The 24,448-nt window shown below is 39.2% G+C and overlaps 1 protein-coding gene and 1 long non-coding RNA gene across 3 annotated transcripts in view; both read right to left on the bottom strand.

Moving 5' to 3' along the window:
- pvalb6 (parvalbumin 6) overlaps positions 1–18,374 on the bottom strand; it is a 61,853-nt gene extending 43,479 nt beyond the window's left edge. The window contains exon 1 of the mRNA XM_036589519.1: positions 18,228–18,374. The gene's annotated coding sequence lies outside the window, so the exon portion shown is untranslated. The remainder of the gene's footprint in view (positions 1–18,227) is intronic.
- A 460-nt stretch (positions 18,375–18,834) lies between these two features.
- Positions 18,835–24,448, bottom strand: part of LOC118821450 — a 31,048-nt gene continuing 25,434 nt past the window's right edge. The window contains exons 3-4 of one of the 2 annotated variants that reach the window (XR_005008336.1): positions 19,139–19,227; positions 18,835–18,955 (exon numbers count right to left, since the gene is read on the bottom strand). This is a non-coding gene — a long non-coding RNA (uncharacterized LOC118821450). The remainder of the gene's footprint in view (positions 18,956–19,138; positions 19,228–24,448) is intronic. The other variant, XR_005008337.1, reaches the window with a different exon arrangement.

The raw sequence follows: 24,448 nt of genomic DNA on the forward strand, positions 1-24,448 counted from the left end.
AGAGCTCATTGTGTTATGTGTATCACTGAACATAATGCATCAGCAGTAATTATTAGGCTGACAACTGTATAATCAAATGGTCCTGTAAAAAATTTCCTCCTTACCCTGAAGCCAAGACACGGCCAAAAATAATGTCGAGACTGAAACAAGGCCAAGACTAGACTAATGCAATGTCAAAGATAATAATAAACTTTGAGAACAGAATTATAATAGGACCAGCTTTTATTCCATAGCACTTTTCAGTTGTGTGTGAATGTGATTGTGAGGGAATGATCTAATGACCCATTAATTTACAGCATTACATTATCATGCTCCGGCCAGTTAGGCTGTAGAGGATCGCAGGGGGAATGAGTGGCATTTGGGAGCTGTTGCTTTAGAATGATTTGAGAGAGCGCAGGCTCTGAGTGTGTCCTTTGGCCTGAGCCCAGATTTTGTGGCGAGCATGAATTCCTCTCGAAACTGGCTGTGGGTTCAGTGCCAAGTCATTACAGCACCCTTCAGAGTGCACAGTCTGTAGAGTATACTCCTCGCCAAAAGCTCTAATTCAGCTCTGCTATTACAGATAGTGTGTGACCACCTGCCCAGTACACCACACACACACACACACACACACACACGTACATAAGGCTGGCTGTGTTGATGGAGCTATTCAGGTATTCCTGTTGACACAGACATTGACATCAAATAATTAAAAAAATTACTCTAATAAAAGTAAATAATTGGCAATTAAAAGCAAACGTGCCCTGCCTCTCACCTTAACAACTGCTTAAAGGACAAATATGCTCATTTTCCAGTGAATGTTTTTCCTTGGCTAAGTTCAAACTTGTCACTTACCCTCTTATAATAAATTAGTACCACATTAGAAAAAATAATGAATGTAAAGTACTAACAAAAATTAATGTAAAATTAGCCACTCTAGAGAAACTTAACAAGTCAGAATTATTCAGAGTGGTGGTGATAGGAAACAGATGTCTGAAGCATTTAATGCCTATCTCACATAAAACTATTATGCAAATTAGTTACGAATACATTGCCAGATTACTGAAACATTGTTTTACGATAGTTTTGAAATAAGGTTTTATAAGGCCTGTAAAATGTATTTTTAACCACTTAAATGGCCACGAGCCACTGGGTCCAAAGTTTTACTACACACTTCTACACCCTAAGAATATCTCAGTAAGTTTGCATTGTAGTCCAAGTAGTAACTGAATAATAAGTCCTAGTATGTAATGAGCCTCGGATTTAAAAGGGTTGAAATACATGCAGGGTGGAGAGTTACGTACAAAAGGTTGTAAGAAAAATAGTCCCCAAAAATATGGATTTATCACTATTCTATCTTTATCAACAATACGTATAAAAATGCAAAAGACACGTGTTGGTTCTCTGGCTATTTTGGATAGTGCATATAATGGCTATATTTGTGTTGTAGACATTGTGACTCCTGGTTCCTATCACCACCACTGTAAAGAAATCTGAGTCAGGATTTTATATATCAAACCACTCTCAATAATTTTGTTTACATTTCAGCTTTTGCAAAAACATTGGTGGAAAATCAATGGAATTCTTATTTAAGAGCATGTAAAACAATGCCATTGCACACAGCAAACTTCAAACACAGATTGATTCCTTTCCATTCAAATCCTCTGGGCCTCTCTCTCTGTCTCCCTGTCTGTCTATGTGTCTGTCTGTCTGTCTGTCTAGCTGGCTGGCTGGCTCTGACCCTCTGTACCTGTGCTGAAAGACCATATGGACACTCAGATGTCCTGCTGTAACCCCAGCGCTCTCCCGCACCCTTAGAGCTGAGCACTTCTCCACACGGTCTCTGCTGTACTAATGCCTGCGGTCAGTCATGTTAGCCTCTCACCTAGTCAAATAAGTGAGTGAATTGAAGAAAAAAAACCCTGAAAATATGAATGCACTTATTTTACACTGCCATTCAAAAGATTGGCATCATTTGTCATATTAAATATTGTTATCCAATAATAGCTCATACAGTAGTGCTTGAAACATTATACACTGTACACCAAAACAGAAACTGATGGTTTATGCACAGCTTAAAGCACTTTGGGAACAATGAGAGATTATAATATGATTATAAGTGGTAATAATCTATTACAAGTAGTTTCTTATCATGGTCACCTCTTTCTGAATAATATGAGCATGGCTGTAATAAGCTTGAGGACAGGCGGGCTGGAGATCTGTAGTTTTAGAAGGATTTTAATGAGATTCAGTGTGGAAATAACTATGAGATTACTCAATCAGCAGTAACTGGCTCTCAGCTGATCTCAAAACAGCTGTAAACTTAACTGCTCACTATGTTTATCTTGACATGTTCAAGTACTTCTTGAAATGAAGAGTTTTTCGAGTTATTGCCAGATTATAATTATAAAATGCATAATTCAACTTTCATTTGAAACACTTATAATGTTGTTAGCTACATCAGCATGGTTTAGCCTAGTTCCTGTAGCTGCTCAGTGAAGACTACAAGCTCTGTAATTAGCAATATTAGCAATCAAATGACCACCTAATGATAGTTTCTAAGTTGTTGTATTGTGTTACATAGTTGTACTACGACAAGCAATACAAGTATGAGAAAGTTCTGACAACTAGTGCATTGATGGCATAGTTTCATGTAATGTAATTCAGGAATCACCAGGTGCATCAGGCTGCTTTATATCTTGACAATTGTATGAGCAGCTCCCTGGGGGCCCATAATACATACAAACATATATATGTATGTATATATATATATATATATATATATATATATATATATGATTTTATATGATTGAAAACAATTCCAAACTTCTGAATAGTTGTAAACTTGATTGTTTTTTATTCAATTATAAAACAGATAATAATAATCTTTGACTCTCATGCAGCTCGCGTGGGCCACCGAGTATACTGATAAAGTAAGAACTTGTTTTTTGTTCAAACTGAGGGGCTGGAAACTTAACTAGAACTAAGCTGATCAGCTAGCTAACAGGCTAAAAGGACAACTCCATTATTAATATCACAGGCTTGAATTAAAGTACTTACGGTATGATTCACTGTGAAACGGCGGTATAAACGTCTAAAAATGTCACTTAAATGGGATGCGAGCTTCAAATGTTCGTGCTTCAGGCAGAAGTAGCGTCAAACCCCAGGCTAAATCCCAAACGGCTCCATACTTCCTAAATAGTGTGCTAGCTATTAAAGTTTAGAAATTCTAGGCTTTACAGCCAAATAGTGCAATATTTATTGAGTATGGAGTCCCAAATGCCTGTATCTAAGCTATATTTTGAACAGTTGGGGTGCAGGATCCAATATTTAAATTCCTACATAGTGCACTATGTAGGGAACAGGGAGCCGTTTGAGATTCAGCCCCAGCACGAGAAGAGAAACGTCGCTGCGTTGGTGCTAAATAAGACTCGTGGTGGTAATTTGGTGACTAAAAAGTACTTATAATGTTAAAATTTTTCACTACACAGTGCTGTGTCACAGCCTCTCGTGGCTTGCTTTAGTATATTACATCAACAAGGTTATTACTACTTTGCAAGTGTGGCCTTTGGGGCCAGGTACCTGTGATTGTGTGAGTTATAAAATACTGAAAGTTTAAACTACAGCCATCTCTAAAATCCTCTCGCGAAGAACACATACTCCAGTAGAGACGTCTGAAAGACACACAAACACAGCTCTGTGCAGAAACTCACTGGAGAATCACAGTAACTGACACATGGTTAAAGTGGAAAGTCAAATTCTAAAAGAGATGTAAAAGAGTATCCTGCAATGAAAAATAAATCAAAATGCTTTCTCAATGTGTTGAGCACCACAGACAGGATAGCCGCTATATGCTAAGACTAGGGCTTGTATATAATAGTTTAACACAAAGAAGTCAACTTATAATCACTTACGTCTACTTATTATTGTCATTTTGTAACATTGCTTCAATCTACATACACAATTACATGATTAATTGCATAGTTACAGTTGTGTGCAAAAGTTTGTGCACCCCTGATCAAAGTACATGTTTTGTTGATTTTGTTTACATGCTGAATGTAATATTTTGGAAAAAATAATAATACAATCTGGACGTGGTGAAGATTAAACAATTAGAATCTGCACTTTTGACAGAATGTTGCTGTTTGTTTCAATAAGCTATGAGTGAGAAATAATTCACACCGTATTACAGCATGCTTTTGTTATCACTGATAAGAAGTATGATTTGACAGAGTAGTCTAAGACCAGCCTTATGCGCATCTAGAAAGCTGCTCTCAAAAGTGACTCCGAATCAAATTAAGTTTTGGCTCTGCCATTTTTAAAAATAGAAACTGAGAGTAGAGAGGATGCAGCCTTTAGCATTAGCAGTACATTGTGTGGCAGAGAACCAAACAGCCTGTCCTCCTTCCACTGACACAACCAGTTTTAGAGTTAGAGGTGGATACGGTCAGTGTGGTCAATCAATAAATTAACAGGAGGGAGTGCTTCCTTTAGACCTTGACGCCTCTATCATTTTCTTCTCCATTACACTGAAAGAAATGATGTGTTGCTTCAAATGTGCTCATCATTTCCACATGAATAAATGTATTACATCAACACAGTTTTACCTCTCAGTTCACTTACATTTGGCAATAACTGTGTTGATTGTACTTTATTTCAGTCATGTAAAAAAAAAGTACATGTCTGGATCATGTCAGTTCAATGCGTCCGTTGTTTTTGCAGTCACACATCCTTTATTTAGAAATACACTCCCCCTTTTCTATTTTCTATTCTCTCTCTATGAGTCTATTCTATCACTCCTTTTTTATCTCTTTTTTCTCCTCTCCCTTCCATCCATTTTGGTCTTCCTATGGTACCCGGCCCCTCTCAGTCATCCATTGTGAAATTGCTTTCGTTCACCCCCCTCCCACCCCTCCTTTCTTCTTCCCTTTTTTTCCAGGACGCATTCTCTCTATTCTTATTCTTGTCATGCCCACAGCTTAGGGAGACAAAAAAAGCAAAAAATTGAATCAGTATTCTGCCCCTGTCTGAGAGGGTGAGTGTGTGTGTGTGTGTGGATAGTGGACTTTTAAGTCTAGTTGTTTTAAAAAATCCTTGTGAATAATTATTAGGGCCTTTTCTCACTGAGTCAGCACTTTTTGTGTCTTTTGTCCATACACACACATGTATAGGCACACACAAACACACACACACACATGCAAGCTATTACACAAATAACACTGTCAGGAGAAAAGCACTTTAGAATGTTACCAGAGGATTAATTTGGATATTATTATGTGAGCATTAGCACCGAAGTGGATTGTCCTACAACTGTCCACACAGATTGACCTATACAGGAGCACGTGTATGTGTTTCTGCTTGCTTTGGCATATTTTCAGGATGGAAAATGTTCTGATTATGTAGGAAACCCAGAGAAAAACACAGCTATTTCAAGGCCAAGCCACTTTATTAGGTACATTTTATCTCCACACATTGTAAATGTTATCAGGTCCACTTAGCTTGTAGGTGCACTTTGAAGATAATTTTGGGTATAGCAGGTTTTTGAAACAACATAAAGCTTATTTAAATGGGAAAATACATTTTTAAAAAAATATCTCTAATAAAGGTGTTGTTAAACATAAAATAGCACTGACATATATTGTTTTTTTGTAACAATACCCAACAACGACATCATGAAAAAAGATTTTTTTGAAGTGGTCTATAATGCATTTTGCAACAAAATCCTTCAATTACTAGACTGAGGTTCCTCTGTTTCCCTGCATAATTTGTGAGCATTTATTTATCCTGTTCCTCAGTGGCTTTGATGCGTCCACAATATGCTCCCACAATGCACCTGAATGTAAAAGTTTCCTAACTTTTTTAAAATAAAAGTGTTGTCATATGTTGACATTGTTAATGTTTCAAATGTTCCATACAGTCCATATATGGAAGCAAATCTGCAAAAAACAGACTGTTTTGATTTCACTGGTTTTCATGATAACACAAACAACAATATATTTACATATGCCCGGCTATTCAGTTTAGTCCTGCCCCCTTCACACTGAGTGTTTCAGGCTGGACTGCTTTTTGAATCAAGCACAATAAAGAGCAGCCAATTAGAACCGAAATACATTCAAATATATCAATCTGAACAGCACAGTAACAAAAATAAAGAGAGCTGGAAAATGCTAACAATGAAGCTTATCACTCAAACTGTGTGTAGCCATGCTTACATCCTGCACTCAGTGATGAAGAGATAGATGCATTCATCTGTGAAGTTTTTCCCACCAAAACATGGTACAGGGGTGTTATTTTACTCCAGCTAAAAAAACAGAATCTGTGAATCGATAACACAGACTGTTTGAGCATATTGCAGCCGCATAATGGTATATTTGGTGCATCAGCTTTGGCTGCTGCCGTTGTAAAAAGAAGTCATGTGCTGATCTCCCTCAGATGAATATGCATGAGGTAGAGAGGTGTTTTTTTGTGTATCATGCACACGGCCCATAAACTCCTCATTTAGGCTTGTGCTCTGGTTTTGTACATAACACGTGGACAGAATGCGTCTGATTTGCACCTGAAACTGATGCAAAAGATTTATTACATCAGGCCGTTAGTGTCACTGCTGGGCAGAAAATAGTCCACCAAACAAAATATCCAGTCAACAGCCTCCTGTGGCCAGAAATTGACCATAGGTGGACCAACAAGGTATTGTATCTAATAGATGCAACAGTAAGCATACACAGTGTAGATACAAGAGATGTACCTAATAAAGTGGCCAGCTAGCATATATTTATGACCCCACGTTCTGACGATGTAAAAAAGCAGTGCTATTGGTGTGAGCGTGTGCGTGTTTGCATGTTTATGTGTCAAGACTCGTTGCCAGTGACAGCACTATTATAAAAACATCATCAGCATTCAGAATAAGTGCACCAGCACTGATATACATTCACTATGTGGGTGTGTGTCTTGTTGCAGTCTTGCGGTCACACTTTTGTCGGGCCTTACAGCAATACAGAAAACTCCACTCTGACCTTGCAGCAAAAACACACACACACACACACACACACACACACACACACACACACACACACACACAGTTACACTTCTTCACACACTGCCGCACAGCCTGAGCCCTGAGCTAACACAGTATGTCAAGTGCTTCACAAAGGATGAGAGAGAGAGAGAGAGAGAGAGAGAGAGAGAGAGAGAGCGCAAGGGTTTATTTGTGTAAAGCTGCAGTAAAGTGCACACTTAAATGAAACTTGAGGGTAAATATGAATTGATTAATTAATTGAGAAAAAGAGTGTTTCTGTATACATTACAGAGAGTTGGCTCCATATGACAGCGTGTGTATTACTGTATACAGTAACACACACTGCCACTTGCAGGGAGAAGCAGGTCAAGAAGAGAGAAAAAAGGGAGAGAGAGAAAGTGAGAGAGAGAGACAGCTATACATGATATTCTAGCTAAACAGCTTAGACTGTCCCATCACAATGTCACCATTGTCCATTTGCAAACTTCTGACAAGTTTCACCTCCCTCAGTAATCACTGTTACGTCCTTTGAACTTTCAGCTTAGGTTACCTCCTAACATTTGTTGCACTTGTGCTAATAGATTCAAAGTTTAGTAGTACAAAGGAAAATAGAAGCACACAGTGGGTGCTGTACTGTCCTGTTTAATCTGACAGGGTCATTAAGCTAAGTGATCTTAACATTTTTATTTATTGTTAGACTAAAATGATAAGCAAGTACAGTGCAACAGATGAAGTTCAGATTACCTCAGAACCAGCAGGCTGCCTGTTAAAAGTGTTGATACTGAGCTGTGACTGTGGTCTTCCACATAGTTTAATTCAAAACTTTTTCAGTTTTAGGAATGAAATAAAATAAAATAAAAAAAAAACAAACACGCACAAAAAAACTCCAGCTGATCAAGATGATCAGTGTGTCAGACGTTGCACATTCCTCATTCACTTTACTTTTCCCTGTCCCTGGCTCTTCTGTGTTTGTGTGGATTTCTATAAAGCCTGTACTAAAGCCTGCATGACACTCCTCAGTGCTACATTATTTATTATTTATCAGCAGACTGCTATCAACTCAGAGTTAACTACTCGACTGGAGTAGCATGATGTGACACTGTTCCAAGCCCACATGTTTATGTCTTATTTAATTCAGGCTTAAGGCTGCCTCACTGGCAGTGGCCCCACGCTTAAATCAGAGATCTACACTAACTCTCAATAACCCCTAATTTACACTATCAGTTATATATCAGTTATACACTAACTCTCAAAACCCCTAGTTTACACTATCAGTTATACATCAGTTATACACTAACCCTCAATGACCCCTAGTTTACACTATCAGTTATATATCAGTTATACATTAACTCTCATTGTCCCCTAATTTACACTATCAGTTATATATCAGTTATAACTCTCAATAACCCCTAGTGTACGTTATTAGTTATACACTAACTCTCATTGAGCCCAGTTTACACTATCAGTTATACATCAGTTATACACTAACTCTCAAAGACCCCTAGTTTACACTATCAGTTATATATCGGTTATACACTACCCCTCAATGTCGCCTAGTTTACACCATCAGTTATACACTACCGTCACAGTATCTCCACGCTGACTCCACCTAGTGTACGTTATTAGTTATACACTAACCCTCAATGTCCCCTAGTTTACATTATCACAGTTATACACTAACCCTCAATGACCCCTGGTTTATAATATCAGTTATATATCGGTTATACACTACCCCTCAATGTCACCTAGTTTACACCATCAGTTATACACTACCGTCACAGTATCTCCACGCTGACTCCACCTTAGTACCTTCTTAACATTATTCATTCCTTTAATTGGTTCTAATTAACTATGTACAGCTGTGGATTGTTTTGCATAAGTGTTTTGCATTTCTGAGCCATTATGTCCATTAGTAAATGAACTATGGTGAATTTACGTGTCCCTTTTTTCCCATCCCAGGAGCTACTCACTTCGGTTTGTCTGTGTGGACAGTGTAGATAAACTCTGATTGGCTTTCTGCTGAATTACAAAAAATATGCTTGGTCCTCAGAAGATGAAACGATGGACAGTGATTCATTGACTAATTATACTTCAACAACATCTTTGTTGTCATCATTATCATCATCATCTTCATCTCTGGCAGAAGCATCAGTGAGCTCATTTTCCCAGACTTCAATGCAGAATTTTTTTTCCAAACGAGCAAGCATTTCTGCTCCCTCACATCTCTCTAATAGGCTGAATTAGAAATGGCGCTCTCTCTAATCCCTGTGCTCATGCTGCTCTCCTTCAGCTTTCTCTTTTCTACTCAGCATCTCAGGTTTGCAGCCTAGTCACGATCCTCAGGGTCATTCGCCTATAGCTTTCCCTTCACTATGCAGGTTTAAAGCATAGTAAAACCTTTGATGTGTTTTATTCAGACTACTTGACTCTATCTTGAAACTTAAGAAGGTACGTTAGAGAATTCCTCATTAAAAATTGAAACAATATGAAAAAGACAGACAAGAGCAATATTATGTGCAATAGACATGATGATAAAAGGCAAAAATTTAGTGTATTCTCTGGGTGGATTGTACTGGTAGTATTGTAAGGAAATCTCCAAAACACTTTATAAGAGGAGAAATAAACATTTTTAACTTAACATATACTTATTTATTTATTTTTGATTTTTTCCCAATTTTCTCTGCAATTTAGTCGTACCCAATTCCATCTACTAGTTAGGACTTTCCCAATCACACAATACAACCAGCGCTAAGAGGGCAAAGGCTAGCACAGGCTTCCTCCAAGTCCTGTGATATTAAGATAGGTTAAGCGTCCAAAAAGATGCTGTGGCTCTTTTTAGACGCTTAACCTATCTTAATATGACTTAGAAAAGCCTATTAAGCTTTTTAGAAATATGGTGAGTTACAGGGTTTTCTTACAAAAGCAATGATACTCACTGGTGGAATAAAATCTTGTACCTCTCAAATGATGACTTCTCAGCAAAAGGACAAAAAACTCTTAACTTTAAATGTACAATACTGTGCAACAGTCAGATATCACTTTTCATATATTTGATTTCCAATCAAAATGGCAAAAAGGTACAAGTAATTAATTTTTCAGCAGATATTTTTGAGGAGATTACAAATAAGACAACTCACTTAGAAAGGAAGCAGAAAGTCAAGGGCAAGTTTCCAAAACTAGAGAAAGACATAGAAAAAAATGGGATGTCTAACAACCATACAAGATCAAGTAGATCACCAAAGCATCTTTAAGAAATCAAACAAAGCAAATCAAACAAAGTCGCTGCTGGTGTTCTCAGAACAATGGACTGGCCACCCCAGAGTCCAGACCTCACCATCACTGAATGTGTTTGGAAATACTTCAATGATGAGAAGCAGTTTTTGCAACCAACTTCTAAGACTGAACTTATGAAGTGTGAAGAATTATCCCAGTTGATTTCTTTGAAACTATAAAAGGAAGTCTCACAAAAAAGAATGGAAGCTGTAACAATGGCAAAGAGTAGACAAACTGAATACTGAAGAAATTATATTTTTAGTTGTTGGGGCTTCTGTATACTTTTCTGCACAATTAATTTATTTAGTAGCCATTTTTTTGACTGGACAATCAGCGACAGGTGGTCTCTTTTTTCCAAGTATCTTTGGGTCTATTTCTATTGGTCCATTAATAACATAATAATCACTTATTGTAAAGGGCAGTTTTCAAATGGTGTAAAAATAATAATAAACACTGAAAGAATGAGGTTTTCTTATAACAATGAAGAAATGTAACTTCATATGAACAAGTAACTTTAAGAGTCAATGGTAAGATCAACATGCAGAGCTGAGGGTCATCTTTCACTTCACCTGTCATACACCTTTTACTTCCTTTCTGACATAGAAAGCAGGCCAAACACAAAGCCATACACTCATGATTGCTCATGCAGGTCAGGTTCTCATTGGCCTCTTGCTGAATCAAGTGAAATCTGATTCGCCCTTAGTGAATAAGGCTGAAGACCACTGGTCCCATAAGTGTGTGTGTGTGAGGGGGGGGGAGGGGGAGTAGGCCCAAGGTTAATTATATTGGGTCATTTTGGTCTGAATTCCTTTGTGGATCCCTTGACAGAGTTAATTTCAGTGTGTTCAGCAGGGACACCATCAAAAGTGACACCAGCTCTATCAGACTGAGAAAACGGCTCCAAGGTCAAAATTCTTCAGCACATCTAACTGACCAAAAGCGTCTTTGTGCGGTCACGTATTGGAAAATTTGGGAATAACCAGCCAAAAATTGTTTCTGTTTCTCTCCCTCTCTTTCTCTCTCTGAAGCCTCTGTTCTCACTCTCTTGTTCCCATTGACCGAATGAACGACTGACCTCTGTCAGAGAGAAAAAGGAAGCGAAAGAGCAAAACTGTCTGTGCCAGGCTGGCTCGTTCATAACAGCCATCTCTCTTGAATGCTCCCATTTTTAAAGACTACACCTGAAGTGGGTCACTTTAAAGCGTTTATTTAAGGCGAACCTTTTCGCAATCTGACAAAATGAACAGAGAATTGAAGACTGTTTTAGCCCACTTTCCCCAGCAGAGTTCTGCCAAAGCGCTGACCTCATTTAGGAGGTCAGGGATTGTTTAATTGGAGCCCCTGACTCACGGAGCGCTATGGTGACCTCGGTGTCGGCTAAAGTTAGACTCCACCTCCCTGACCTCCGAAGCCTTGGTAAAAATATACGCCCTAAAAATGCAACAAAGAGCCTAAAATAGACCTACTCTCTTGCAAGGATCTCTTATTTCAACTGAAAAGGTGTTTGTAGTGTGGAGGGTGGAGCGAGGGACATAAAGAAAGGAAGAGAGAGATAGGGAGAATTATAGATAAGGATATGACCATTTGATGTCTACTAAAACACACAGTCTCTCTCTCTCTCTCTCTCTCTCTCTCCCTCCCACCACTTTTAAAATATTAAAATGCTGCCAGATAAAAAGCAGTCACCTATGAATATTTTCTCTTTAATAAATCATATTTACAAGTGGAGTGCTAATAGTGGCTGGTGAACTGCTGAGAGTTCAACGACTTTGTGGGTGTAAAAAAATGTTAGTGTGGATCCACTCAGTTCTGAATGGGTAATTAGCAGGTGATTGTTATGACTCAAATCCAGTTGAGATGCCAAACTCTGGCCTCAAACATGCAACTTGTCCCTTTCAAGGACAGTCAATATTTTCCTCAGTTGTGACAGCAAAATTACAGCGACTCTGCATAACTCAAAACTGGCTGGCGATGCGCCAAGCAAAGCCATGGTAACTAAGGCCAATGAAAGAGAGTGCCTGTGACTCAATCAGTGCACAATCTTTTACAAATTACACATATTTAATAGCTTCTAAGGTCACACGTTCTCATAAATGCACATTTATGAATATGTATTTCAACAGCAAGGTGACACTGACTGTGCTATTTAGACTAAAAGATATGCTAAACTGCTGTAGTCCTAATAGGCCCTTATCTGGCTGGTTTGCATTATGAAAGCCCTGTGCATGAATGCTGACCATGGCCTTTTACACTGCATGTCCGTTTGACCTTGGCAGCTTCTAGTGTGCTTCATTTTGCATGAAAAGTTGAGATGAAAAGGATTCTCCACCGCAGAGAGCTGAAGCCTGCTGACAGTCCAGAACCCAGGAGGACACCCCTTTAAACGCTAAGGATCTGTCAGCGTACAGACCAACATCCATACTCAACAAAACAACTTCTGGAAATACATCAACATAAATTTCAGGTAATAAAGTATGTATATCCAGACTCTACTGAACAGAACATAATTGCATTAAAGTCATAGAACAGTTAATATCTTTGAGTTCGTATGGCTACATTCCTGCACAGTAGTTTCAAAATAGTTACATATAATAGTTCATTTATTGGTGGTTGGTCATACAATAAGAGTTAAGAATAATAACTGAATAAAAAGCCTTAGTTTCTCAAAAAGTGAGTATAAAACAAAGTTCAGTGCATTGCATAGACTTTCCAAACTTTCTATATAATTAAGTTGTTAAATACGATCATTCATAGTGATTTGATGTGAAGTAGTGCAGCTTGGGTTTCTTTATAGGGATCTCAATGTCTACATTGCAAATACAGTGAATGTCTGTACAATCCATACCAGTGGACCTATATGTCTTTTGAGTTTTTATTCTGTGTAAAAGTCTTAGGCACCTAAGCGCATTACTTAAAACCATGCATCTTGGCAGTAAGTGTGTTTTTGCTTCCAAAACCCCATTAGAATAGATAAATAAACGTAAATACAGTAAAAAGTCAAGATCTATAAGTTAATCTGAAGAACAAATGATGTTTGGTTACTGTCACTGTTATTGTAAACAATTCTGATGTGGTAATTTCACATCTAACCAGTCTAACTTACGCTGTTTGCATCCTAATTACTTCCTTATGCAGACATTTTGAAATTAGTGATAAAATTCCCTTTGACTGTAATAAGGCTGACATTACACTGTGAACACAGTCTTGTAATGATATGCACACACACACAGTTATCTTCACATCTCTGTGTTAAACACTCCAAAAGAGACCTGCTCACACAAGCTATGTTTCCTATAATAGCTTCTATCTCTATATGACTTCTAATGAGATAACATTCCACACTACACATTACACATTTAACACACTAAATAAAGTGATGCATTCAATTTATTTGCACATAATTTCCACATGAACAAAATATATAACATTCAAACAGTTGTGTCTTTCAGTTTACATGACACAAGCACATGAACTGAGTCTATTTCATGTGGAAATAATGTGCAGATATGAAGCAAGTCAATTCAGCGCGAATCTTTCAGCACTTGCCAGATCTGTTTGCATTTGTATGAGAGAGAAGGCTCTGCGGCTGAGTTTGATCTAGAAGCTGCCTACGTACTGTACATACTAAAACATACACTTTCTATACAGAGCAAAAGCGAGAACTTGCATTTTCTATCTGCCAATACTCAATTAGTGTCAACTGTCCGAACACGCTCTCTCTCCTACACTCACACCTACACGCACACAAACAAACTGCCAAGAAACCATTAGAAGCTGCTTACCCACCACACACTGTACTCCAGTGTAAACCTCTCCACAGCTCACACACACCGTCCAACCACACACGGCACAATACGCCGCCCACGTACCGAAACAGGCACTTAATAAAGACATTTATAAGGAGTTTCGGAGCTAAAAGTATTTAAAATGGACAGTTTATTATAATTAACGCACAAGTTTGGCCAAAATGAAATTTTCATATTTTCTGCTTCTTAGTAGCCAGAAACACACTCTGAAAGATGAAAGCTTTGAGTACTGTTTATCTGATGGTGACACTTTTGGTGGTTGTTAGGAGTCATTTTTTTCCACTTATTTTTCTATGATTCTTTCCTATGCAAGTAGATTATCTTAAAGGGGAACTCCACTGATTTTTCAAAAGTTCCACATCATTCAAAGATTAAGATTTAAACAAAATTATTCAGAGTGGTTTGATGTGAAATGCTGCAGAATTGTTCACAGTGCTGGTGATAGGAACCAGGCATCCACCTCTCCCTCACAAAAAGTTATTACACAAAATGGTTATGAGTACACCGCCTGATGCAGAGACATTGTTTTACGATAGTTATGTGATAAGGTTTTGGTCTAAAATGTTGAGATGTACTTAAAGGCCATTTTGACTGAAAAAGAAATGAAGGGTGGTCTCTAACATTTGCACAGCACTGTAGCTAATAAGTAACACAAACTTATAGCAGTTTAGCATAAAAATGGACAAATATACAGACACATGTTGAGCTTACAGATGGCTGTGACTACTGTTTTAGGTATGTAGCATACATTTTGTCTAATTTTATAGATAACGGTGTTTCAAAAATCACATAAGCAAGTCTGTCTGAGATTACTGAGTGCAGTTTGAGGCAAGTGTGTGATGATTTTTGGCATGCAGTGTGCATGATGCTAATTAATGGCTACAACCTACAAGTACTTGTTCGCTCATTAGGCTTGCAGCTTAAGTGTAAAACCAAGGAAGCAAAATTCAGATGTCAAACACGTCTTTACTGATCGACTAGTAAAAGGACAATTGATGGCATACTTGTCTTTGATTGTTGTCCAAACTATGGCTTTAACCCCTTAAAATCCCAGGCTTATTACATAGTAAGGCTTATTATTCAGTAATTACAGGAACTTCAATACAAACTGGCTCAGCTATTCTTAGGTTATAGAAGTATGTAATAAAACTTTAGGCCCTGATCAGTTAAGAGGTTAACAGTACAGTTTAATGCAGGAGTCTGCTCAATGTTAAATCAGAACATCCAGTGTAGATCACAAGGACAAACAACTGGAGTCCCAAAAGCACACAATGAGAACTTATCCAGTCAATCCACACATACTCACACAAACAAGGTCTTGGCAAGTAATTTGTTTTGGATTGGTAATCTGGAATGCAGTCAGAATGGCTGAAGTGACTGTGATTTCATTAATGTGCATGTGAGAGAGAGAGAGAGGGAGGGAGAGAGAGAGAGAGAGAGAGAGAGAGAGAGAGAGAGATTGGGGAGGGGAGCTGATATCCACTTCATTAACCACAGCAAGCAGCTTGCCTGCAGGAATGATGCATCTTACACACACTCTGGCAAACACACCCACACACACATGCACACCCACACACGCACACACTTACTTTCGTGCTATCACTGCAGAATGTCTCTGCCGAGTGAAGCTCTGACAATAACGACAACTTCAGTAGCTGACACTCCTCAGCCTCAAGAACACACACACACGCGCGCATACGCACGCACACACCTAGTGCTGCATGCATCACTGAGTGCTCGTCAGTCCTGAGAGGCACACTAATGTGTCAGCAGCAGTGCAGCGATTCAGGCTGCGATGCAGCAATGCAACCTCCAACATCACTCTTTCACTTTCTACCTCTCTCTCTCTCTCTCTCTCTCTCTCTGTTCTCTGTGTCCTCTCTCACCTCTGTACTCTTCTCTCATAGTCTTTTTCTCTCTCACACATTCAAATTTGGATTCTTATACACATTCAGATTCAAAAAGCTTTTATGGCAGGAAAGTGGAATAAATGTTGCCAAAGCAAAGAAAGCAACAATGTTATAAGTGATTATTACATTAAAAATGAATAGTTTCTAACTCTCTCTCTCTCTCTCTCTCTCTCCCTCTCTCTCTCTCAATATGTATGTGTGTCTGTGTGTATATATATATATATATAGAGAGAGAGAGTTAGAAACTATTCATTTTATATATATATAGTTTTCTCTGTCTCTTTTTCTCTACCTGTCTTTCTGTCATTCTCTGTCATTCCCTCTCACTCATCTCTCTCTCCATCTATATCTTGTATCTATCTATCTATCTATCTATCTATCTATCTATCTATCTATCTATCTATCGCCCTTCAGATTCAGAAGGAATGCTTACTGTTAAAAGTTCTAATACTCCGGAAAATAAGTTCATAAAAAGTCTGTCTCTATTACTCAAACGCAGACGCCTCCTTTTGCCTTTCTCTATCTCTGTTTTTCACACACACTCTTACAGTGGTTACAGTTTTTTGTTACTTTACTTTCCACATCCTCTTTTCACCCTCCCTTCTTTCAGTCCTGCAAACTCTCTGATACTCACTCAGTTCTCTTCACCCCTGCAGCGGCATGTGCGCACACACGCTCACTCCAACACACACATGCACACTGCTGATTGTGTGGTGTTACAGGCATTGGGTCCATGCAGCTGTTTCTGCATTGACAATCTAGAGCACAGATTATGCCAGAGGGTGAGAGAGAAGGGGGGTGTGGGGTTGAAATGAGACAGAGTGACAGAGAAAGAGTGAGGGAGAAAGAGGGCAAGAGAGAGTGAGAGAGAGAACCAAAAAGAGACAGAAGGAGACAGGGAAAGACTGAGGGAGAAAGAAAGTGAGAGATAGTAGGAGGAAACACAGGCAAAGCAAGCGAGAGAGAGATAGAGCAAGAGCGAGGGAGAAACAAAGTGAGGGAAAGAGGGAGCAAGGATGATTGACAGACAAAGAAAGAAAGAAAGAAAGAAAGAAAGAGAGAGAGAGAGAGAACAGAGAGCAAGCGACAGAGACAGAAAGAGACTTCATCGTCACCATCGTCATCATTGACCACCGCCAGCATCCTTTTAACCTTCATCAGTGCTGCATTGAAACCCTGTAGAGAAGTTTGTGTCTGGCTGATGGACTCTGTTACTCTGTCACTCTAATAAAACACTAATATTTCATTCATGTGGACAGAAGATAAGGTGTGAGGTGCTGTCACACTGCTCATTTCTCTTCTGCAATCCATTCATCCTCTACACACACACACACACAGCGCAGGCTGGCAGAGCTCAGCTGTGGTTTGTGAATGGGGTATTACACACAGATGATGATGCAGCCACACAGGAGTCTCACCGTCTCTCTCACTCTCTTACTCTCTCTGTGCTTCTGTCTCTCGCTCACTGTCGTCTGCTTTCTCTTACCATCAGTTCTCTCAGTCTACACTATCTCTTTCTGCCTTTCCTTGTGAGTATACCGTATACTCTCTCGCTCTGACTTTCCCATTCTTGTTCTCATTCACAACCTCCCTCTCTCTCTCTCCCTCCCTTTTCGCTGCATTCAACTCTCCTGCAGCCCTTCATGCTCTCAGTCTCTACAAATGCTGCAACTCTCTTCTCTCTTTTCCACTCTTCTTTTTCTCTTGTTTTCCTTTTCTCTGTCATGCTTTCCTCTTCTATCCCTTTCTCTCCTTTTGTCTCTTCCTTTCTATTCTCCTTTCATATTTTATCCTGTCCTTCGCTCTCCTCTCTTTTTTCTCCTCTCTTCCCTTATTCTTTCCTTTCCTCTCACATCCCTTCCTTTCATTTCCTATCCCGTCCTTTCCTTTTCTATCCATTCCTTTCCTTTCCAATCTTATCCTCTTCTCTGTTCCTCTTTTCATCTTTCCTTTCCTCTCCTGTTTTCTCCTCTCGTTTCTTTTCCCTTAATTCCTTCTTTTCTCCTGTCCTGTTCTCTTCTTTCCTTTCCTTCCCCTTCCTTTCCTATTCTTTCTTTTCCTTTTTTCTTTTCTTTTACTTATTCTTTCACTTCCACTCCTCTCCTCCCTTCTCTCCTTTTCTTATCTCCTGTCCTTTCCCCTCTTCTCCTCTGCTTGCCTCTCCTCTCCTTTTTTCCCTCTCCTCTTTTTTCCTTTTCTCTTTCTCTCTCATGCACTGTGAGATGTGTGTGTTCTGTTTCTTACCCGGTGTGGAGTGTGTGTGTCCTGGCTTGAGCGCAGCAGCTGGACGATCTTGTGCGAGAGCGTGGCGAACGGAGGCGCGCACACAGGCAGCCGAAATGTCCAGGAGCCACTGAGAGGAAGAGAGAAAGAAACAAGAGACAGAGAGAAAGAAGAGAGAAGAGAAAAAGAAGAAGAAGAAAGAGAAAGACAGAGAGAGAGACAGAAGGACAGAGCAGGAGGGAGAGGGAGTGCTGACTGGTTGGAGGTGAGATGAAGGGGAGAGAGAGAGCGAGAGAAAGATAAAGGGAAGCAGGGAGGGAGGGAGGAGAGAGGATGAGATAGAGAGAAAGAGAGAGAGAGAGAGTGAGGATGTGAGAGAGAGAGAGAGAGAGAGAGAAAGAGCTATTGAAAGAAAGTGGTGGAGAGTGGTAGTGAAAGCGAGAGAGAAAGCAATAGAGTATTAAAAAATAGAAAGGTATAGAGAGAGAAGCAGATGGAGAGTGGTAGTGAGAGAGAGAGAGTGATGGTGTCAGAGAGAGAGCGATAGATTCAGCAAGAGAGAGAGCAAGAGAGAGAGAGTGGTACTGAGAGAGAGAAAGAGAGAGAGTGTGGGGAGAGAGATAAAGAAGGAGTCAGAGAGAGAGAGAAAGAGAGAGATAGAGCGACAGAGAGAGAGAGAGAAAGAAAGAGAGGTGCTAGTTTGGGACAGCAGGGATTGCGTGATGTTTAAATGTTTAAGAGAAGAGAGCCTGGGACAAAAGAGAAAGAAAGAAAGAAAGAAAACACAGTATTATCAGTCTACAATCACAGAGAGCAATAGGGATAAAGGAAAAGCACTGAAGAAAAGTGAAAAAGTCACAGAGGAAAAGGAGGGACAAGAGAGATAAAGAGGATAAAAGGGAAGAAATGATTCAAAGGCAAGTTAGTCTGACCTGAGGGCACTGCCACTAGATAATACCACTCTGAGAAAAAAAGAGGCCAGTGAATGCAGGATGACACGCAAGAAGAGGCTGAGAGAGAGCTAGACCGAAAGAAAAAGAGAGAGAAAAAAGAGAGAGAGAGTGATATACATTATGATAACGTCCACGTTATCTGAATCATGGGTGAATGGACACATTGAGGTCAGTGTAGCTTAGCTGGGGTCTTGAAACACACCCACACACGTACACACACAGCTGGAGGTCAGATACACTCAGACAGCACTTACACAGTCAGTTCCATACATCGCTGAGGCTACAGGCGTAAATTAGCCACGGTTATGCACTCGTGCCCTGCATTGCTCTCATTAGTGTTATCACTAGTTAACACCATTTCGGCTTTCAATGCTACAAATACAGGTGCTATAAAGAAAAAGGGTTTACTGCTCGAATAATGTCACTAATAATAAATGCTAAACGTTCACTCATCAAATGTTCAGGCCTGATCAGCTTTAACTGTGGCAGGACCGTACAAACATGACTGAACCTGAAGTCAGACTCCAAGTGAGGGGAGTACAGCACTCGTAGCAACACCAGGGTTGTGCTGTAGGCATCAGGATGCTCTGAAGAGTACCTACATCAAGGTGAATCTAATTAGTTGTCTTTTTGGGGGTTGGTCAGCCTACCATGGATGACAAAATTCAGTAAAGTCTGGTCCCACTAACTGAAGCACAGTAAAAACAAAAGAATAGGCTGTCACTCAGCTTTACAGATCAGTGGCAAAAATTGTATTTAATGTAAAGGGAATTAGCAGCTTTTTTGGCCATTGCATTCTTCATTTCAAATGCTGTTTATTTTGTATGTGAGTGGAAGGTCACACCATAAAGATAGATAAGATGTAGTTTTATGTCATTATATTAAATAATTGTGAAGATGATGGCAAATCTTTTCGTTTCCATGACTTGGTTAAATTAGCTACAACAACATAGTCCAGCTTGGTAGCGCAGGATTGATCCTGTTTACACTTGGCAGTAGTCTCTTTCTGCAGGCCCCCAAGTGTCCATTCAGCTGGCAGATTGGAAACTGGATATTTAGAATCAATTTAATCAAATAAAATATTTTCCCCAGTGAATGACTCTGTTATCACACTAACTAGAACACTCTGAGCCTGTTTACAGCTTGCATTAACATGCCTTTTCCGTGATCGAATCACATTTGAATTTAATTTAACTGCATAAAAAAAGTCTGATGTAAAGACCTCCAAGATACATTTTAAGAGGATTATGATCAGACCCCACATTCAGAGGTGGTTAGGGATGAATCTTTACCACATTCAACACAAGTGTAAACAGAATGCGAATTCATTATCTGTATAAAAGTATGTGAGCAGAAATGTGTCTGCTGAGCGCTGACTAGCAGGTGAGACAAACAATAAAACAAGAGATGGATGATACTAGAGGGAGGATTTAGCCTCAAACTGTGAGCCTTCTTGCACTCCAAGCCCATTTAAGCATCGAAGCAAAGCTTGTCCACGTAAAACACCGCTTGTAAAACAAAAAACGACAACTGTGTTGATGATTTGTGTTGACCTTTTAAAATGTAGGATCTTTGTCCCTATATTAATCAGAATTCATTTCCCTATGCAATTTTTTTTCTGTCAGGCTGGTGTGGTGCAGAACCTGTACATGCTATGTTGTGTTTAATGCTTGAAGTTACAGAGAAAGAAGCAGCCACAACTGAAACATCAAAAGAAAAATATAGGTTACAATCACAGCCGGGAGCAGGGGCAGGGGGATCATGTGCTGTCCTCCACAGGCAGCAAATTGTTTTTCAGCTTTGGTGTTCGTAACCCTGCACTTGAACACACAAGCAGACACTGGTTCATTGAGAGAGACAGGAACAATATTGAAAGTTGTAGGTGGACCACACATGACGTTAGGCCATTAATGTAGCCAAGCTGGCCACATCGTGTTTACACACACATCTGAAATGCGGTTGCACTTGTCATTTAAATGCATTTACAGACAACATCTAGATACAGAACACAGGTAGGCAAAGGGGTGGGCAAGAGTGGCCGGTTTTACCCTAGTGTGAAGCATGGCCAGCCTTCTGGCAACCCCAGTTATGGAAAGTGAGAAAGTCAGCCATCATCAATAAAGCAGTCACCAGAGAAAAGCTGTCCTAACCTTTGTGAATCCTTACTATTTATAGTGAAAATTTGTCATCAGTACAGGTACCGATCAGTTAATCAGCATATTTCACTGTAACTGGCTACTTTGCTGAGCAAACAGCAGAGTGAGTGCTGGTCATAATGTTAAAGTTAGTCTTGTTCATTTTTGCTTGAAGAAGTTTTAGGCTTTATACATTAGTAAAATGACAAAAAAAATCCACAGTGTTTTTGTTTTGTTACATAAGATTAGAAATGGTACAGGGAACAAAACAAGGCATTTTGTCTCACACATTACATTACATGAATTAGGCTATGACAACATGCAGTAGTGCTGCCATATAACACTGTGCACACTACAGCCTACGGCACACTGTGTATGCATGCAACATTCTGCATAGAGTGGGATTCACTAATTGATGCAAAACTGATAATTCTGCCAAAATAAGACAAACACATAACGGTGATTAATTATGAGATAGCACACCTTGCTAATTTGACAACGGCAGCTATTGAAGCAGCTGGCTATTTAAAAAAAATAGCCTGAGGCTTCAAAAATAGCTAACATTAGCATGCTAAACCAAAAACCGCAAAATAGACGCTCACTGAACTAAAATGGCAATTATGATGCCACGTGTGTATCTTTATTACAAAAAACAACATACAAGAGTTTTTAAAGACTTAGTTAGCTATATCTGAAAATTAATTCTGGAAATGTTATTACAGTGTCTCAAATTCTTATCATTAAAAAGGATAATTTTCCTTTTTTTCATTATAATAAAACAAGAAATTCCCACTGACCCCCTGCAATTATGCCAACTGACATGTCATTCAACACAATGCTGCTATAAATAAAGTTCTCTCTCAAAAATGATTTTAACTATGACCAATGTAGCAGTTAGAGAACTCATTAACATCAGGTTGCTGCTGAGGAACATTACCTGGAAAGCAGATGGACGTCACTTGAACATCAGGTAGAGGTCTCTACGATGCCATGCTAATGAGCAAACAAGCTGCCATAGACACCGTAACAATGAAGTTGTGAGCATCACATAAACGTCTTGTCTGTGCTGTCTGGGAAGACCATCCTAGTTAAGACCTGTTAGTGCAACCAGGCGCTGGCACTCCAACATAAATAATTTAGGCTGAATGGGATCTTGGCCAACATTCTGTAAAGCTTGTCCAACCTAGCAACAGTTGCTATGAAAGAATATGCTTGTAGGAAGAGCATGGTAGGTCAATTGAATTAAAATGGTCACGTTATATTTTTTAGACGCCAGTTTCCCTGTCATAGACTAGGTCTAGTCTTAGACTAAATTGCATTGCCAATGATAAATCTCTACTGAAAATCTCTTTTTAGTCTGGCTTAGGCTTAATCTGGTTTTGAGATCAGCCAAACGTTTGTATGTAAAAGAAAATAATCTCTTCATTAGGATTCCTCCTTTAGCTACATGTGGAAAAACACGCATGCTCCTGAAGAGTAGACTGAAATATTGATTTTGAAAATCCCCACACCGCCTCTGCCTCTCTGCCTCCCCTGAGACTGTGGTGATGTCCTCTAAGCCCTGACTGTATGTGTCCATCCCTGTGTGTGTTTATGTGTGCACGCTTCGCTGGTTCCAGTGGTGTACGGACTGTCAATGTGCTGATGAGGAAAAGCTTTTAGTCACAGGTCCCAGATCAGCTGGGCTCAACAGACATCTGAGGATGTGTCTTGTATTTTGTACTTTGCAGTTAGCCTCTGGGCAAGTCCTCCATCTAAACTGTTTTTGTTTATGGGAAAAATTGATGTTGTTTTTGAAAATGACCATTATTGCAGTCTTTGGCCAACAAACGAGTTTCAAGGCCAATACGTTTTGTCTTATATACTGTAATATAACTATCATTTGAATTACGAGGTGGTTAGATGGTGGAAATAGGAACATTATTACACACAGCTTATGCTACATGCAAGGATAGACTGGAAACCTCACCAAAATACCCCATGCAAAATAGCTAGCTTTGTTAAGTGTGGTAGTTAAGTGGCTTTGGCAGTAGAAGGCTATGATTTGAGTAGTTGGTGTAACAGTACTAGTAGTGTATAGTTCTGGTTGTAGTCTAACTTTCACATAACTTAATGACTTCACTCAAATGTTCTGTGAACACTGTGCGTGAAAATGGTGCTGCAAAACCTGCGGTGGTTTACAACAGCACTACTGAACAATTTCATTCACCAGTAACTGGAAATCAATGACGGCCAGTTCTTTAGATGCATCTAGATTGGCAGTCTGTTGAATTGAACTGCCCCTTGTGGTTGAAGCTGGTATGGCATGCTAATTGTTAGCCATTTAGCCCCCCCACTGATTTTTTGCACCTGGTCCCTGAAGGGTAAAGGGAAAAAGCAGCCACCTTCTGGTCAAGGCTGGTGTAATTTGCTAAGTGCTAGTTTTATGAGTTTTATTTTGAGGTTTTGTATGGCTGAATTCACACAAGTGATGCTGTATAAAATAGTGCTAAATCTGAAAAACTGTTTTGGGGCAAACTTTATCTCAAGAATTTCATAAAATGATGTCTCAGACAGTATCTGTGTTCATTTTGTGTAATACATGTGTAAGGTTGCTTTAAAGGGCATTAAAAGCTTTGGATGTCTGGTTCCTATAACCACCATTGTGAACAGTTTCTCTGGAATGACACATTTTTCATCAGTCAACTCTGAACAAACCATATAAACTTTGAAAAATATGTGAAATTCCCCTTTTAATGACCTCATAATTCAGAGGGGTCAGTAAATGTACATAGGACAAAACATATCAGCTTTGGAAAACGTTTGTCCACCAACAAGTGCAATTAGGGTGATTGTCTAAAATGCCAGTTATTTTTCTAGTAGAAAAAAACACTGTGGATCCAGATTACAACAAAAATGTCACAACAAAATGTTACACAAACCCAGTACAGCTCTGAACTTAATCACAAATAGGGAATCATACATTAAGGGAGAAAAAATACTGTAAGCTGTAGTTGTGTTATATCTCTATGCACAATTACAACACAGTGTAAGCTGATTAAATGGAAGAGACTTCTCACTGTGTGTGTGAGTAAGGTTTGAAATAGCTTTAAAAAAAAAAAAAGCAGAAGAGATCACAGCCCAGAGTGGCATTAAATTTTCAGCACAGCTCCAA

The sequence above is a fragment of the Colossoma macropomum genome, unplaced genomic scaffold (assembly GCF_904425465.1).
Source record: "Colossoma macropomum unplaced genomic scaffold, Colossoma_macropomum, whole genome shotgun sequence".
NCBI lineage: Eukaryota > Metazoa > Chordata > Actinopteri > Characiformes > Serrasalmidae > Colossoma > Colossoma macropomum.